The 19322-nt window shown below is 34.7% G+C and overlaps 1 long non-coding RNA gene across 2 annotated transcripts in view; it reads left to right on the plus strand.

Annotated features, from left to right (window-relative positions):
• LOC118970314 (uncharacterized) overlaps positions 1-19322 on the plus strand; it is a 396329-nt gene that overhangs the window by 28738 nt on the left and 348269 nt on the right. For both annotated transcript variants that reach the window (XR_012121541.1, XR_012121542.1), the window contains exons 3-6: positions 8273-8319; positions 9677-9779; positions 15303-15335; positions 16039-16103. This is a non-coding gene — a long non-coding RNA (uncharacterized lncRNA). The remainder of the gene's footprint in view (positions 1-8272; positions 8320-9676; positions 9780-15302; positions 15336-16038; positions 16104-19322) is intronic.

Below are 19322 nucleotides of genomic sequence, written 5' to 3' on the forward strand. Positions count from 1 at the left end.
AAAAAGGCTGCTTGACCAAAAGAAAGACTAAAATGAAAACAGTGCAAAAATTTTTGTCTTTGGTCTACTTTCTAGATTTCTTCAAATTTGTCTTCTGATCACCCAACTTTTTCATTTATCCTACTTTTTTTTAATATTTAAGGACTGATTCAACAATTATATACATTAAAAAATGGTCACCATGATAAGTGTAATTACACAAGTGTATACACATGATAAGTGTATATTGTGTACCACTTCTTCTTTATCCTTTCATTTATTGATGAACACTTAGGTTGCTTCCATATCCTGAATATTGTAAATAATGCTGCAGTAAACATAGGAGTGCATATATCTTTTCAAATAACAGAAAGTTATTACAATATTACTGACTATATTCCTTATGCTGTACTTTTCATCCCTATGACTTATTTATTTTATAATTGGAAGTTTGTATATCTTTATTGATTTCACCTATTTCACCTGCTGCCCCACTCCCCATGACAACCTCCAGTTTCTTCTCTGTATTTATGATTCTATTTCTGTTTTGTTTGTTCATTTGTTTGATATTTTTAGATGCCACATATAAGTGAAATCATAGTATTTGCCTTTCTCTGTCTGACTTATTTCACTTACCATAATACCCTCTAGGTCTATCTGTGTTGTTACAAATGGCAAGATTTCATTCTTTTTCATAACAGAGTAATATGCCATTGTATATTGTATACCACTTCTTCTTTATCCTTTCATTTATTGATGGACACTTAGGTTGCTTCCATATCCTGAATATTGTAAATAATGCTGCAGTAAACATAGGAGTGCATATATCTTTTCAAATTTTTAGTTTTGGGTTCTTTGGGTGAATACCCAGAAGTGGAATTACTGGGTCATGTGGTATTTATATTTTTGATTTTTTGAGGAACCTCCATACTATTTTCCATAGTGGCTGTACAAATTTACAGAAAAAAATTAGAGACAGCACAATAAATGGAAAAATATTCTATACTCATGGATTGGAAGAATTGGTATTGTTAAAATGTCTGTACCACCCAAAGCAATCTGTAGATTCAGTGAAATCTCTATCAAAATACCAATGGCATTTTTCACATATCTAGAGCAAATAATCCTAAGATTTGCATGAAATTAGAAAAGACCCAAGAGATAAAGCAATCTTGAGAAAGAAGAACAAAACTGGAAGTGTCATGCTTTCTGATTTCAAACTATATTACAAAGCTATAGTAATCAAAACAGTATGACACAGGCACAAAAATAGACACCTAGCTCAAAGGAACAGAATAGAGAATCCAGAAATAAACCCATGCTTTTATGATTAATTAATAGGTAAAAAAGGAGGCAAAAAATATGCAATGGGAAAAGACAGTCTGTTCACTAAATTGTGTTTGGAAAACTGGATAGCTACATGCAGAGGAATGAAATTGGACCACTGTCTTACACCATACACAAAAAATAAACTTGAAATGGATTAAAGACCTAAATATACGACCATAAAACCCCTGAAAGAAAACACAGGCAGTAAACTCTTGAACATCATCATTCACAATTTTTTTCTAGATATGTCTCTTTAGGCAAGGAAAACAAAAGCAAAAATAACCAGAGACTACATCAAGCTATCCTACCATATTTTTAGTTTCCAAGAATTTTTTTCTATTATCTTGTTTTTGATCATGGATACAATATATAATCTTACGGAAGAAAATTAATTATATATTTGAGGTTTTCCTTTGTTTCCAGTACTGCTTCTTTTCCTCTAAATTTCTCCTCTACCTTTTGGTTTGCCTTTGTTTTTCTCTTTAGTGTTATAGTTTTTCCTCAAATGTCTTTTGATCTTGGTAGTCCCATCATATTTAAGAGCTAAAAGGCTCTGTGTTTGTGTGCTTCTGTGTAGGTTTTAAATATGTTCATGGTTGGTGATAGAAATGGGTCATTTCTTTGAAAGAATCCATGTATGTCTGTATGTGGTATTGTTTTATTTTGTTTTCCAGTGGGCAGTTTTCCCTGAACAAATTTCTTTAATCCACTGCCTTAGAGATGTAAAAGCCTGGCTACCAGTATTCTGGGAACCAAGTAAAGAATGGGGGCTCCCAAATATCACCATTTGGTATGTTATTTCCATAATGTTCCCTTTTTTTCCTTTAAGTAATGCACTTTACCCCAGTTCTCCATGAGCCTGGTGTTCGTAAGTCCAGGATCCACCTGGTTCAGTATGTAAGAGAAGAAGCCTTCAACATTATTCCAGGTCAGCAGAGTAGCCACCCAGTTGGTGATCCAGCAATCCTCTTGTCAATCAGTTCACCTATATTTAGTCCCACCTATACACCTCAGGTTCCAATTACTGAAGCTCTCTTGGATTGTGCAGCCCAAATCAGTTTAAATTTAGGCTGCCTTCATGGCCAGTTTGGTTTCAGATTTCTCTGGTCTGCTAGTCAGTTCTACTTGTCCATCTGCTTTTTTATTTCCAAATTTGTGTTGCTTTCATCTCTTCTATTCTCTGTATACCTATGAGCTCCTGTCTTAAAACAAAGTCATCTAATGTTACTTGAGTGAGGTTTCAGAAGTGAGTTGTGATGAACATTAAGCTCTATCTATCATCTCTTTTTAAGTTGACTAGTTTACATTTTATTCTTATATAAGACTACCTTCACCACTGCTCTGATTTCAGAGCCCTTTCAACCATAGACATCTTAAAAATTTTTTTTATTGAAAGTATAATTGATACACAATATTGTATTAGTTTCAAGTATACAACATAGTAATTCAACAGTTACATATGTTATTAAATCCTCGCCCCAATTAATGTAGTTACTGTCAACATAGAAAGATGTTACAGAACTATTGACTATATTCTCTATCCTGTACTTTCATCCTTATGAATAATTTATATCATGATTGACATTTTCTGCCTCTTTATCCCCTTCACCTATTACACCCATCCACCCTAACCCCTAACCACCAGTCACTTCACAGTGTCTGTGTTTTGTTCATTTTGTTTTGTTTTTAGATTCCACATGTAAATGAAATCATATGGTATTTGTCTTTCTCTGCCTGCCTTATTTCACTTCTCAAGATACCCTACAGGTCCATCCATGTTGTCGCATATGGCAGGATTTCTTTCCTTTTTATGGATGAATAATATTTCATTGTGTGTATGTACCACATTTTCTTTATCCACTCATCTACTGATGGACACTTTGGTTGCTTCCATATTTGGCTATTGTAAATTATTCAGCCATAAACATAGGGGTGCATATGTCTTTTTGAGTCTGAGAAGTTGTATTCTTTGGGTAAATTCCAACAAGTGGGATTCCCGGGTCAAATGGTATTTCTATTTTTAGTTTTCTGAGGAACCTCCATGTTGCTTTCCACAATGGTTGAACTAGCTTACATTCCTACCAGCAGTGTAGGAGGGTTCCCCTTTCTCCACATCCTCGCCAGCATTTGTTGTTCTTAGTCTTTTCTATTCTGGCCATCCTTACTGGTGTGAGGTGATATATCATTGTGGTTTTAATTTGCATTTCCCTGATGATTAGTGATGTGGAGCATCTTTTCATGTGTCTGTTGGTCATATGAATTTCTTCTTTGAAGAACTGTCTTTTCATATCCTCTGTCCATTTTTTAATCAGGTTATTTGCTTTTTGAGTGTTAGGCATGTGAGTTCTTTATATATTTTGGATGTTAACCCCTTGTTGGATATGTCATTTACAAATATATTCTCCTGTACTGTAGGATGCCTTTTTGATCTGCTGATGGAGTCCTTCGCTGTACAGAAACTTTTTAGTTTGATGTAGTCCCATGCGTTCATATTTGCTTTTCTTTCCCTTTCTCGAGGAGATGCATTCAGGAAGAAGTTACTCATGCTTATATTCAGGAGATGTTTGCCTATGTTGTCTACTAAGAGTTTATGGTTTCATGACTTACATTCAGGTCTTTGATCCATTTCAAGTTTACTTTTGTGTATGGGGTTAAACAATAATCCAGTTTCATTCTCCTGCATGTAGCTGTACAGTATTGCCAACACCAGCTGTTGAAGAGGCTGTCATTTCCCCATTGTATATCCATGGCTCCTTTATCATATATTAATTGACCATATATGGTTGGGTTTATATCAGGGCTCTCTAGTCTGCTCCACTGGTCTATGAGTCTGTTCTTGTGCTAGTACCAAATTGTCTTGATTACTGTGGCTTTGTAGTAGATCTTGAAGTTGGGGAGCATAATCTCTCCAGCTTTATTCTTCCTTCTCAGGATTGTTTTGGCTATTTAGGGTCTTTTGTGGTTCCATATGAATTTTAGAACTATTTGCTCTGTTCATTGAAGAATGCTGTTGGTATTTTGATAAGAATTGCATTGATTCTGTAGATTGCTTTAGGCAAGATGGCTATTTTGACAATATTAATTCTTCCTATCTGTGAGCACAGGATATGTTTCCATTTATTGGAATCTTCTTTAATTTCTCTCATGAGTGTCTTATAGTTTTTAGGGTATAGGTCTTTCACTTTTTTTGGTTAGGTTTATTCCTAGATATTTTATTCTTTTTTGATGCAACTGTGAATGGTATTGTTTTCCTGATTTCTCTTTCTGCTAGTTCATTGTTAGTGTATAGGAATGCAACAGATTACTGCATATTAATTTTGTATCCTGCAACTTTGCTGAATTCAGATATTAGATCTAGTAGTGTTGGAGTGGATTCTTTAGGGTTTTTTATGTACAATATCATGTCATCTGCTAACAGGGACAGTTTAACTTCTTCCTTGCCAATCTGAAGGCCTTTTATTTCTTTGTGTTGTCTGATTGTTATGGCAAGGACCTCCAGTACTATGTTGAATAGAAGTGGGGAGGGTGGGCATCCTTGTCTTGTTCCTGATCTTAAAGGAAAAGCTTTCAGCTTCTCACTGTTAAGTATAATGTTGGCTGTGTATATATACTTTAATAAAATTATAAAATGCATTTAAAATATAGCTAAGGTAAAATTAATTTTATATACTAAGGATTGTATGAGTATAATGGCTTTTGTTGCTTAGCTTAAATGTAAACATTAGACTCTGGGGTAGTCTCTGACTCATCTCTTTCAATGACTTGCAAGTAATTACACATAGGGACTAGTGGAAAGCAACAAGGGTCTAAGTCCCCTGAGTAAGAACATGAGACTTTAATGTGTGAACTTGCGAGAGTATGATAGCTGAATGTATGAAATCCAGAGATGCTCTGTAGTTGGTTATCCATGTTGCACGCTGAGCATCCATAGGTAGGAAGGCTAATCACATGCAGTTCTGGCAATGAGTGAGCCACTACCAATAATTTTGAAGTAGTGGTAACTGTAAATGATATTTTTAGTTATCTGTTGTAACAATAAAGTGATATGAAAATATTTGTGATTTCTATTAGGGCCAAAGTTAGATAAATATTGCTAAGATTGCTGCGATTTTTGTTGCCTGTATTTATACTTGAGGGAAATGTCAAGTTTGTCTAGTGAAAAAGAAAAGATATAATTTTTTCCCTTACCCGCAATCACAGACCCCTCAAACTTTACCCATGTTTGCCTTAGGTTCTTTATTCTAGTCTCACTCATGATCTTCTACTATATTAGTCATATATTTTTAGAAAATAACATTGGAGCTTATCTCAATTCCTTCTCTTCCTTAGTGCCTTAGTTTAATTGGTATTGAATCTTGAAGAAGGTGTTTTTGGCGAAGATGTTTGTAGATGATGAAATCTGAGAAACATGAACTAGACCAGAAACCATGAAGTCTGGTTGTTTTCAGATCTGAAAAGTGACTTGCTTTAGGAACAAACTTACCCTGCTTTTATCTTCAGGGCTTGAGAAAAGTTGAGTCCATTTTTGCTTCTATGTTGAGCCTTTTTCTTTGTTAACCACAGGGAAGGATCTGAATCAGAGACACATGGTGTGATGTCTGGCCTCCAAAGATATAGTTAGCCCAACAGAACTATCCTGCAAAACAGAGCCTGAATTTATGGTTTTACTCAAAGCAACTAGTCTGGATTTGTTTAGTTTCTTTTTTTTTGTTAATGGAGATAGTGTGTGTGGGGAAAAAAGATTATTTCTGCTGTGGGCTTAGATTCAGTCGGAAAGCTGTAGTGAACCCTAATCCTATAATCTGTGTTGAGTTTTCCAAACATAAACTTAAGGTATGTATATTTGAGCTATATATAGTAACAACCATTTCAATGAAAAGTAGCTTTATGATGTTAGATCTAATATTTCTTCTAAATATTCTGGCTTTGAGGTCGTTCTTGTAATTTGAAATTGTAAAATTGAACACCTTGTTCAAAAGTTGAACACACTGTACCTAGTTCTCCATGTGCCTTGTTTTCTGAGGTTTGGAAAAGTAATGAAAACTCTCATTTTGTGTGAAATTCTCACCTGAGAACAAGGAATAGAGACTTAAGGTTTGAGTTTGATAGTCCTTGGGTTCCACTTCCGTTATGCAGAAGGTCCTCATGATCAGTATAAAATGGGTACTAGAAAGAAAACTGCTTTTAAGACGAATCTATTTTAAATGGTGATGAATATTTCAAGATAGTGAAAAAGGTTTAATTAAATCATTAGCTTGAAAAAGAAATAAAATTTCTAATTTATTTTGTTTCAGATTACAAAATACAGTTTAAAACTGCATTGATTTAAAACAAGGGGCATTATGATTAACACACATAATGTAGTGAGGGGGTCACAGGGAAGGCAGTATAACACAGAGAAGACAAGTAGTAATGGGGTATGTGGTGGGGACTTGATAATAGGGGGAGACTAGTAACCATAATGTTGTTCAAATAATTGTACATTCATGATACCAAAAAAAAAAGCAAGGAATGAATCAAGTGTTTTGGGCATACATTTTCTGACAAATGATATGATAGGAAGATAGGACATTTTTTCTTCACACTTTTGGTTTTTCTTAGTGTGATTATTTACAGTCTTTTTTTTTTGCAAAAACAAGGGCTTCAGCACAGTCCCCAATGACCTTGTTTCATACTTTTATATTCAGATCATCCTCTTTGAGGTGACTATCTTGTCTTTTTCATTTTGCAAGACCTAAATTTCATTTTCATTCTACTTGTTTTGTGATTTCAAATGCTGAGTCTGACTTTCCATGAGAATAGATATTAATGTATTATGTGGGAATGGATTTCATAGATGTCTAGTTCATTAGTGAAAATTTTCAGGTTCTAGCTACTATTACCGCATACATCCTCCTAACTGGGAGCATGGGGGTGGTGGTAAGGGTAGGGAACTCATATTCCAACTCTTCCAAAAATATTAATGAAGGCAAAGAAGAAATATGAAGTTATAGAAGCACTAACCTCCAAACATGTTCGTGAAAGATCTGGCCCATACCAGGAGGTATTTCCAATAATCAAATAGTAGAAAGGTTCCTGAGATGGAAAGTGAGGTTGAATTGGTAAATGGCAGGATATGTCTACCCATTTTCACTATGTCATCTACCTCGGAGAGAGGGAGTTTTCACTGACTATGGACTAAAAATGAATAAGAGAGTGCTTTCTGCATCCTGTCTGCCATATCTGTTTTCTAAAACTAACCAGGGCATTAGTCTTTATTTCTATCTCTGTCTTTTCTCTCTATCAAGTAGTACTTTCTAAGGCTATTGGGAGATGAAAATTTGCCATAATGCACTGTATGAGCCAATGGACAACCAGTGGTGTTTTGTGAGTAAGCCTGTGAAAACTGTAACAATAATGATTTTATATAATGACACTACTATTATTACTACTAATAATAGTGGCTAACATTAAGCCCATACTAAATAGCAGGCATTCAGGAACTTGTCAGCTCTTTACAACAACCCTAGTGAGGTAGGTACTGTTATTATTTCCATTTTACATGTGAGGAAACTGATACATAGAGAAGTTGCATAGCCTGGCCATGGTCACACAGCCAGTAAGTGGAAGATCAGAATTTGAACCTGGGTATCTAACTCCAGGGTCCACACTGTAACCACTATGTTTTGCTGCCTTTCTGTAGAAAGAAAGGGCAGAAACTAGAATGACCATGAGAGAAGAATATTTTAAGTTAGAGGTGCTACACATTGGGGTTTCATGAGTTAATGAGAATACTAGATGACGTGGGGCTTTGAAAGGCTATTGTCACTTAAAAAAATGCATAGTAAAAGGAGAAGTGCCTTGGACCCAGATTGTTTTGGTTTCAATTCCCATCCGACCACTTTGAATGTCTCCCATTGTTTTCGGGGGTGGGGTGGGTTAGTATTCAATATTGAACTACTAACCTATGTTCTTTTTCTCTTAGAATCTCTGCTATCAAGAGAAAAGTTGGCCCTGAGATCCTTTCCACAGGTAAATGATGTAACATGATGGGAAAAGCATGTATTCTCAAAGGCTAAGATGTGAAGTTAGGAGATTCGGGGTATAGACAAAATGTTTCTAAGAAACATCAAGAAAGAACTTGGCTTCTTGTTTTACCAGACAAGAAAGGGCTGAGAGGAGGGAGATTATATGGAGGACAGTTAGTAAAAGTAGGGAGTTTATGGGGTTCCAGAGAGAGGGAGAGAGGGCTGCTGCTCCTGTTCTCCAGGCTGGCAGGTGCAAAAGTGCTACACCTCAGAGAGGCTTGGGGACAGGACAGCTGAGTAACTTGGGTGTTGTGCGCTCGTTATCCAAGAAGATAAAACCATGCCAACCTCAGAGACAGTCATGTTCCTTAGTGTGGTGTGAAAACAGGAGGGAAAAAAATCCTGTTCAGTTCTCAGTATAGCATGGAACAAGCAGCGAGAACTACAGATCCTGAAGTGGCCATTTAGACAGGAATGAGAACCGCTTCTAGCTAAGCTGTGTAGACTGATGACTAAGACCAAATGATACAGTGGATTTCTCAGTGGACATCTTTGTAGGAAGAGGATTCCTGCACTAGATCTACTATATTCCCTCCCTTGCGACCAGTAGCTTGGTACTTTGTAAGCTCTTCAGAACTTTGACACAACCCACAGCAGACAAAGGTAACTGCAGTTCCAGATTTATAAAATTCTGCTATCCTTAAAAATGTATGTAGTCTTATTTATCCAGGTGTGTCCTTTAATAACCCTAGTTACTATAATGGTTAGTCTCTAAAAATGTTTTAAGGCTGTTCTTTAGTTAATCCTTCTAGAAAATGATATTGTGCCCACACCGACTAGTTTATCAAGCATTTACAAATCTCCGCACCCCATATTTTAATTAATTATTTTTTAAAGCAGGTAATATGTGCTCTTGGTAAAAAATTCAAAAGACAACAGCTAATGGACAATGAAAAATAAGTCTCCCCTCTACCTTTGCCCCTCAGTCCTACCCCTGATAGTAGCCTTTTATGTTTCCTAGATAGCACTGTACATATTCTCATATGCATACATAGTCTAAAAACAGTCCCACAGTCGTATTTTACACACTGCTCTGTACCTTGCCTTTTCCATGTAACAAGATGTCTTGGCTATTACTCCGTGGTTCTATTAGGCATTGCATTCTAGATATGCCCCATGATGTATTTAAGCAATCTGTATTGATGGGAATTAAGGTTGTTTCCAGATTTTTGCTGTTAAGAGTTAGTGCTACAATGAATTGTTTGTATATACTTCTTTGCACATTATTTGAATATACCTGAATGATAATACTAGAAGTAGAACGTAGGACTGACAATTATGTGCATTTAAAATTTTATCAGACATTGCCCAGTGCCTCTCATAGGGATTCTGCCAAGCGAAATTCCCACATCAGTATATGAATACCATCTCCTTCTACTATCAAACTTGTTTTTTTCTCATCTGGTAAGTGAAAATTAGCATCTCGTTGTAGTTTTTCTTTTCACTTAAAAATTAATTTGTATTTTTGTCTATATTTTTTCTGTTATCTGTTCGTGATCTTAGCTCACTTTTCTTATTGATTTTTATGTGTTTTATATATTCATAAAATGCATAGAATTTTATATTTTATGAAATTGGCCCATTTTAATTTGTATTAGGAATGGTTTCTTCCCCTTTTTTGTTTATGCTATGACTTTGTTTATTCCTTTGGACAATGTAGACTTTTTATTCTTATCTAGTTGAATTCATCAGTCTTTAATGGGTTTAGTCAGACCTTCCCCACTCAAGAAGTTTTCTTTTTAAACTTCGTGCTTTCTTTTAGTACTTTTTTCTGTTTTAATTTTTCTGTTTAAATCTTTCTCAACGAGGAATTTATTGTAAAGCAAAAAGCAAAATGTTAATTGCCATGTCTATGATGTTCCAATAATAACTTTTATTTTAAGTTCCTGATGAATCATGTGCAATAGAATACGGTTCTACTTTATACTTTCAAAATAATCTGTTTGAATCACTTGTTTATTTGCAAAAAATAAGTTCTGCAAGAAAAAAAAGTCTCTAGTATACTTCTTCACACTCCAAAAAAAGTCATCCAGTCTGGGTGAGTCAATTGTAACAAGACTGGAGTGGGGAAAAGGTCAGAGGGAGTGTTTAACTATTGTAAACTTACTGAGCAAATGCAAACTATGGCAAACATGGTTTACAGTTTTATGTGAACAAAGACAGTTCTCTAGGGTCAACATTCTAAAAAATGTAGTTTCCTATAACAAGAATTTATATTCTCAACATTTTATAAGTCAACAGTCCTTGAAATTATCAAAACAAACCTTTGAATATTATAGGAAAACTGTCTTATTCTGTAAACTTAGGCAGAAATTCAACTTTAAGGTAACATGATACAGAATAAGTGTAGGTTTAATTTAAATTTTATGGTAACTGGTATATAAATATTTTCTAAACTCCTTCATTATCTAGCTAAAACAAAGGGTAATGGCTAGCCCGGTGCTTTGCATTTTTAAAAGCACTTATGTTAACAACTCAAAGTTTCTTATTAAATAGCATTGAAATACATTGCTATCACCAGAACTATTATTTTAATAAAGTCTGAGTCAAAGACCTTGGGCAAAGACAAACATACTCTGATATGAATAAAAGACTTAAGCTGTATGACTTTGCAAAAGATAGTACTTTGAATTTAAATTTAGCAATTGATGAAACCTCAGTTGCAAAAATACTCTATATTGTTACTTTTATTGATTTTTAGTTTAATTACTCACTAGTACTTACTAATTATTGCTAAGCTTTACAAAAATTAACTTTTACACAACAAAATATGAATACATTCACATTTGAAAAAATATATATATAATGATAAAGCTAAAATCCCTTTTGCCTCTATCCCTTCACCTGTTTTCCTCTCCTCTACAACCCAGCCTCAGACTGTTGTAACTTTGGTGTTTATGCTCCCAGAGATTTATTTCTTTACTCAACAATATACTTTTCAGATATATTCACATTGAAGCATTTAGATCTTAGTTTCTTTCAACTGTGGCACAGAATTCCATCAAATATATGCACATACAGTCACATTCCTTTATTGATGCACATGCAGCTTTCAGTTTTTCATTATTTAGAATAACATTGCAATAAGTATGCTTGTAAATCTCCTTATGCACCAATAATTTTTCTTTTTAGGAAACAGTTCTAAAATTGGAATCTTGGGGTTATAGTGTATGAGCATTTTAAGTTTTAATAGAAATTGTCAAATTATCCTCCAAAGTGGCTATACTAATTCATGCTTCCATAACCAGTGTATAATACTGATTTCCCCATTATCTTTTCAGCACTTGATTTTGTCAAACTTTAAAAATTATTGCTAATTTGGTGAATGTGAACTAGTGTCTTATTATTTTAATTTGCGTATCACTGATTACTACTGAGTTGATTATCTTTTTGTATGTATATTGGCCATTCAAGTTTCTTCCTCTATAAATTACCTGTTCCTATAATTTGCTCATTTTTCTTTTGGGCTGCATCTAAATCCCAATTTTAAATTTCTTATAGCATTGTTAGAATTCTTTATGCTCTTCCAGATAGTAATCCCTTTTGTATTATTTGTGTTACAGCTATTTTTTTATTGATTATTGGATTTTTACAAAACATGTGGATTGGTATCTTTCATCATTTCTGGAAAATTATTGGTCATTTATCTCTTCAAATATTGCTTTGTTACACATCTCTCCTTCTCCAAATTAATGTTTGCCCTTTTCTATGTTGTTCTGTCTGTCCACTTGTCTTTCATTTTTTCTCTATTTATCCTTCTCTCTATGCTGCTTTTGGGGTGACTTATTATGATCTGTTTTCCAGTTTAGTAATTCTTTCTTTTGCTTTGTTTGGCCTGTTGCTAAACACATCCAATTGAGTTTTTAAAATTAGGTATTGTATTTTCATATCTTATAAGTCATATTTTATAGTTTTCATTTCCCTTCAGATATTTTCAATCTTGAACTTATTCAAACCTTGCAAGCCTATTTGTTATATAATCTGTGTCTGATTAATCCAATATGTGACATTTTTGCGGATCTCTTTTTGTTGGCTGTTTGTGTTTCTGTTCTTACTCATGGTATCATGTTTCATTGTGGGCTTGATTATTTTTGATTATATACTACCAATTGTCCCTGAAAAATTATTTGTGGGGATTCCCTAGGGCTAGGGTGAAGTTTTCTTCTCCAGTTAGGATTTGCATTTGTTCCTGTCAGATCTCTAGAGGCATAAACAGTCCAAAACCACTTTAAACTAAATTTACAGCTTGAGGTTTCCTGGACCACCCCACTGATGTGAGTTAGGGCTGAAAATCTATGCAAGAGCTCATTTGTGGTTACCATTTTTAACAGACAGGTCTTTCTTATTCTGTTTTTTTCCCCTCAGCATGAAATCCCACCCTCCTCAGGTTCCCTGCATGTAGGTTGTGGTTAGGAAGGTACATGTATTTACTGAAGAGCTTCACTTTAATGTGCTTATCTCCAAATGGTTCCTCAGGTCAGATAAGGTCTAGACTTTGACTTATATTCTCCAATTCTACTTCTAGTAATGTGTACTTTACTAGTACACATACTAGTAATGTTTACTTCATTATAGCTTTTCTTTATTTTCCACTTCTCTTTTGTATTTAGTTGTTTGCAAGCCACATTTGTTTACATACTTAAAGAATCTATGGTTTTTGTAATTCTTTGGATACCACTTCATGTTTTAAATCTTTTATGAAGATAATTTTATCTTTATTACTAATCACAGCACTCACGTGTTTCCTTATTGCAAAATCTTTGTATTGGTCCACTGATTTTATTTATTCATTTTTCAATTAAAAAAATTTTTTTAATCAAGGTATGATTGATATACACTCTTATGAAGGTTCCACATGAAAAAACAATGTGGTTACTACAGTTACCCATATTATCAAGTCCCCACCCATGCCCATTGCAGTCACTGTCCATCAGTGCAGCAGATGATGCCACAGATCCACTAAGTCCCTTCTCTGTGCTGCACTGTTCTCCCCATGACCCCCACACCATGGGCACTAAACACAATACCCCTCAGTCCCCTTCTCCCTCCCTCCCCACCCGCCCTCCCACACCCCTCCCCTTTCATTTTCAATTTTTTAATATTCATATTTAAAAACTGATACCACTAACAAACATCTAAATGTTCAATTCCATTGAAAAGAATTAACCAAGGAAAGGAAATGGAAGCATCTACCATATAATAAAAGGCAAAGCAGTTGACTGGAACATTCAAACATATTCAATGATATATTTTTTTGGATCCTGAAGGTAAGAAAGAAGATACTTAAGTCTTAGCTCTTTATTTGTACACAGACATTTTTAGCAATATATATAAATGTGAACTATCATTTGGGTTAACAAAGAAGTCAGAAGTGGAAATGCTGAAGGCAAATGATAGGAATGTAGATATTTAGATGTTTTCTGCTCTTCTGATTAATTCTTCATTAAAAAAGTAGAGAAATGTATATAAATGAGCAAGATTGTGACCACATGTGAATAGCTGTTAATACCACTTTCAGAAAGATAAATTCTTTCTGAAAGTACTTGTGAATATCTCAGCAAAAATACATTCAGAAAATATTTATTGAACTTATGATGTGTCAGACACTGTGTTAGAACTTGGAGTGCAAAGTTTCTGCTTGAGAAACTGAGAGTCTAGTTGGGGGCTGATAAGCACCAAAGTTAAATAAATATTTATAATGTGGTATTATTCTCTCTCTGCCCCTTTCCCCACCTGGTATACATAAGAATAATTTATACAAATGATATTATAATTATATACTTGTTTATATGATTTATCTGTAAATATCATATATCTTGGGAATGTGCAGAGGAAAGTGAAGCATCTGTATGCACAAAAGTAAGGTGGTAACAAAGGTAATATTTATGTGAAATATGTTGCCCCTTTAGTTTCCTCTGAAACCCAGAAGCCATCAGGATTTCTGAAATTTTAAACCAGAACTCAGATATTCTAATAACTGCATATCAGTTGCCCACTAGTAGTTAAGCATCTGCTACACAATAGCATACAAAAAGTGGAAGGTAATAAAAATGGTGCAAATGGGTTCCCCACTTCTTTTCCAAGAAAAACCTCCTAATGGGCTGCTGATGATCAGGTCAAGTGTTCTCTGAGTTGCCCTCTTTATACAGAGTCAGCAAGCATAACATTTTGTTAACCTATTGACATAGAGGAAATTTGTTTTCCATCTGACCTTTTACAGTAATTGCTTAAAAACACTTGCTCTTCAGCTAACGAAGTTAATGAATAAATTGTCCAAGTTTAACACTCATAGGCAGTAGCATTTACATTTTTTTATTTTTATTCCTGATCATTTTGTTTTCTCTTTCAGCCATTTCTCTTTCCCTAAGAAAATTTTTAATTTTTACTGAAATTTTTACTGAAGTTTGGGATTAGAGAATAATACTCTTGAACTATCTGGAACTAATCACATATTCACAAAGTGGTTTGTTATTTTGTGGATGTTACATTCATGAATATTGAAATGATCACATGGTAATCTTTAAACTGCAGAGGAATTCTATTAATTAAGAACTTCTAATTATTTGTATAAGATAGAATGACAGTTTAACTTTGGGCCAAATATGAACAATTGGTTTCCTCAGGAAATAGTTATCGAAACAAAAATATATGGGGCATTTTAAACCTGAGAATAAACTCTTCTGAAATAGGAAAGGAATTATGGGTGCTATCGTTCTTTATTAAGTCTTGATTCTAAGAATTTCTGTTTGCCAAATTTTGTTAAATGTATTCATCCAATTATTAACATTTCTTAAAAATAATAGCACTCTATTTTGAATTATCCTAAAGTCCAGCCTTTTGTTTCAAACTGACCTTTCCCTAACTAGGTCCAAGTTGGAGGTTTACTCTAGTAAATATGCTTTTAATGGCTTGCTATATTCATTACAGCTTCAAAGATAGTCATCCAATTCAATCCCAAAGGTAAGCCTTCCTTTACTCTTGAGTTGTTGGGCCAATTCTAAATACTTCTTAGAAAATGAGATTATGCATAGTTCCTCTGCAGGCTGTTCTAATATTTACTGTCCTGTGAATATTATTTAAGTGTCATTAAGTCCACTTAACTCACTAATTTTCAGAGAGGAATTCACATTTCTTTTATCATGGAGTATGCATACAGACCACTATTTTAACATTTTCTGTCAAAATAAGCAGGTAGCAATATTTTGCACTTGTTTACATTTGAAAGAACCAGGAGCATTTTGGATTATCATCAGCAAATGGACATTGTTCTTTTTGGAAGCCATTTCTGGCACCTACAAAGTGTGTTTTGACCACAAGTTACTTAAACTAGGTTCAGAGACTCACAAATTATGAGAGCAGCTGAATTTTTTTTGATTGAATGTGCAAAGTGGCTTTTTATTCTTGATATGTTTGATTATCTACTTTGAACAGCCTTATAATGGAACTAGTTAAAATGTCATTCAATGTTCTTACAATGGAGAAGTAACTTTTTTTATGAAGCAGACAATAATGCTTAAGTGATAACTACTTCTGTTACTAAATATGCTTATAAAACATTTCCCTAAGTTTTAACTTAATTTTGGGGGATGGTGAGTGAAGTCTCCTTTATTTTAATTATTTGTAGACCCCAGTACCAGTCATAATATCTCTGTTTCTCTTACAGCAGGAAAACATAGGCCTTGCATGGAAATTCTTAAGAAATGTCAAAGAGTCACTCCTGTTGGAAAGGTTAGTAGTTATAGAAAAATATTTCAAAAGCATAAATGCAACTGTTTTAAACATGGCTTAGTGCCCAGAATAACTTGTTCAGGGGTTTTTTTTTTCCTTTCCATTTTTAACATAAATATCAACTGCCGCTGTGTAACTGAGTCACAAACATTTGAATTCAAGAATTTTTAGACTGAAATATGTCTCTGTGAACAAATCTCATCTCACCAAACAGAAAGATTTTGTTAATGTTTGTGTATTTTAAAAGTGAGAAAGCCTCATATTACACAGTACTTCATCGGGTATTTTATTTATCTGTGTACTTTCTTACTCCACTCCCCATCTCATTTTTGTGTTCCTCAAAATATCTAGGACAGCATGTTTACATGCTAAGCATATAGTATAGTAATTAAAAACTTGGATTCTGCAGCTAGACTGCCTGGGTTCAAATCTTGTTCTGTAACCTTTATTTAGCTCTATAACCATTGCAATTTATTCAAACTCTTGTGACTCAGTTTTCTCAACTATAAACTGGGAGTTTGCAGTAAATATTTGTGGATTAAATGAATTAGCACATGGCTTGCTCTTAGCAAATGTTAGCTTTTACTTTTAACAAGTACTTACTAAGCACCTATTTTTTACTCATACTGTGCTATAAATGCTGGGGATTCTGCAATGAGCAAAACAGGCATATTTACTCTTTTCACAGAATTTACAGTTTATTGGAAGACTTAGACAAATACACATGTCGTTCCAATACACTATGATAATCACGATGATAGGATAATGTAGGGTGCCATAGTGGCCTAATGGAGGCCCCCTTACGCAGACAAACGAGATCAGGAAAGTTGTAATGGACTAAGTTATGTCAGAGCTGACATCTGAAGGATGGGTAGGGGCTTGCCATGTGATAGCAAATGGGGTGGAAGAATGAGCTTCAAGCAAAGTAGCCAGAGGGTTATTATGAGAACGTTCCACAGGGAAGAGAGTAGGACCCATTTAAGGACTTACGGAGGCTCCATTAAATGTACTGTACTGTTCAGGGTAGGGTGTGGTGCACAAGGCCACTTTACTCCGAGAAGAACAGGGAGTCATTGAAGAGACAGAAGAGGAGATTATCATGTTCAAAGTTTAGTTTTTTTAAAAGATCTCTCTAAATTCCAATGGAAACCATGCATTGGAGTTAGTTAAAAGAGGATACAGGGAAACCTGTTAAAATGCCAGTACAGCATCCAGAAGATTGCCCTGGCTTACAAACTCTAGTATGATGTTAAATAGAAGTGGTATGAATGGACATCATTGTCTTGTTCCTGATCTTTGGGAGAAAGCACCCAGCTTTTCATCATTAAGTTTGGTGTCAGCTGCAGATTTTTTGTAGATGACCTTTACGAAGGTGAGGAAGTTCGCATCTATTCCTAATTCTTTAGGTGTTTTTTAATCACGAAAGGGTGTTTGTTGTCAAATGCTTATATTTCTATTAAGCTAATAGTGTGATTCTTGTTTTTTTAGTCTATTGATGTAGTACAGTACATTGATTGATTTTTGGATGTTAAACAACCTTTTATTCATGGGATAAATGCCACTTGGTCATGGTATATGATTCTTTTATGTGTTGCTAGAGTTTGTTCACTAGTATTTTGTTGAGGATTTTTGCATCCATATTCACAGGAGATACTGGTCTGTAGTTCTTTTAATTACATTTGTTCAATGAGTTGCCTTGGGAAGTAGCGAATTTCCCACTGGTGGAAGTGTTCTAGCATAGGTTGGTTGGTCTGCAGGTGAGATAACTGAATCTAAAAGTCCCTCTGGACCCTAAGATGCCTAGGTTTCCAGAAGTCTCTAATCAACCCGAAATTTGTATTTGATATCTCCTACTTAAGTGCATTATAGCTTAGTGACTAAGAGCACAGACTCTGGAACCAGATCTTTGGGATTGAATCCTGGCTTTGCTAATTACCACCTGTATAACCTTGAACAAGGTACGTAACTTCTGGGTGCCTCCGTTTTGTAATCTGTAAAACAGGTTTGATATCTATCTCACAGAATTATAAGACTTAAGAGCATGTACATAATAAGCTACACTAAATATTTTTTTAAAGAAATTATTTCTTCTAAAATCAGTCAGTTGGTTTACTTTGAATTAATTACATTTGTGCTTTTGTTTGAAATGAAAACTCCTTTTCCCTCTCTTCTTATGTGTGAACATTTAAAATTATCTCTGATATACAAAGAAACTGGAAATGTTTTTTAATCTTGTGGGCTCTAAATTAAAAAATTTCAGTGAGTGTAGAATTTTTAACTAAAAAAGCTTTTAGCTTGACTTAAGTGTCCTTAGAATAGCTTTATTGCATAACAAAGGACAACCAAGCTCAAAATGAACCTTGAGAGGATAATCCATCTTCTCTTCTTACTCTTGGAATTAGGTACCTTGTCTGTCAAGTTACCTGATCTTCCAGTGATTGTTGCAAGGCTTGTCCCATTGTTATATGGCTCATCCAATCATCACTAATAGAAGGTGGATTGACTGTTAAAACTTAATGATGGTAAACTGGGGATCTGTCATTTGCAGTTTATGCACAGTAGTGAAAGGGGCAAATTTATATCCATCAAAATGTAGCTGTTTACATTGGAAGCTTAAATTCTAGAAATACCATGTACTGCTTTGAAAAAAGCAATTTGCAGGGAAAGATATTTTGAGGTGATATTCTGGAGGCCACAAGAGGTATGTTTTCTGGTCATAAGTAGAATGCAAGTCCATGAGGAGTAGAGTATACCTGGGCAGTGGGGAGACTTGGATCTCTAGTTATTACCTATGATTCACCTAAGCCTTGAGAAATATGCTCTTCATTTATTCCAAACATGTAACCATAGCTATTCCGTAAGTTCTCATTAATGGTCAGCATTGTGCTACCTCTGTAGGAGATAAAGAAAAGACAGAGAGATTGTCGTCTCTGAGTGGCTCTAGGTAACTTTGAAGGTAGCATCAGTCTGCTATCAGGGCTTCCTGGTTTGGGTATAACTTAGTATATCAGTCAGGATAGGCCGGATAATGCTGTTGTAACAGAGCACTCCCAAATCTCCATAGCTTACAACCTAGGAAGTTTATTTCTCCTTTATACTAAACCCTTCCCCTGCCTCCATTCCCTTCTTCACAACTCACTAGGAGCTAGAGGAGTAGGCTTTCTGTCTTCCTATCTTGTTGGAACTTCCTTTGAGTCACAGTCTTCTTGCTGTAGGGAG

The sequence above is a fragment of the Manis javanica genome, chromosome 10 (genome assembly GCF_040802235.1).
Source record: "Manis javanica isolate MJ-LG chromosome 10, MJ_LKY, whole genome shotgun sequence".
NCBI classification, from domain to species: Eukaryota; Metazoa; Chordata; class Mammalia; order Pholidota; family Manidae; genus Manis; species Manis javanica.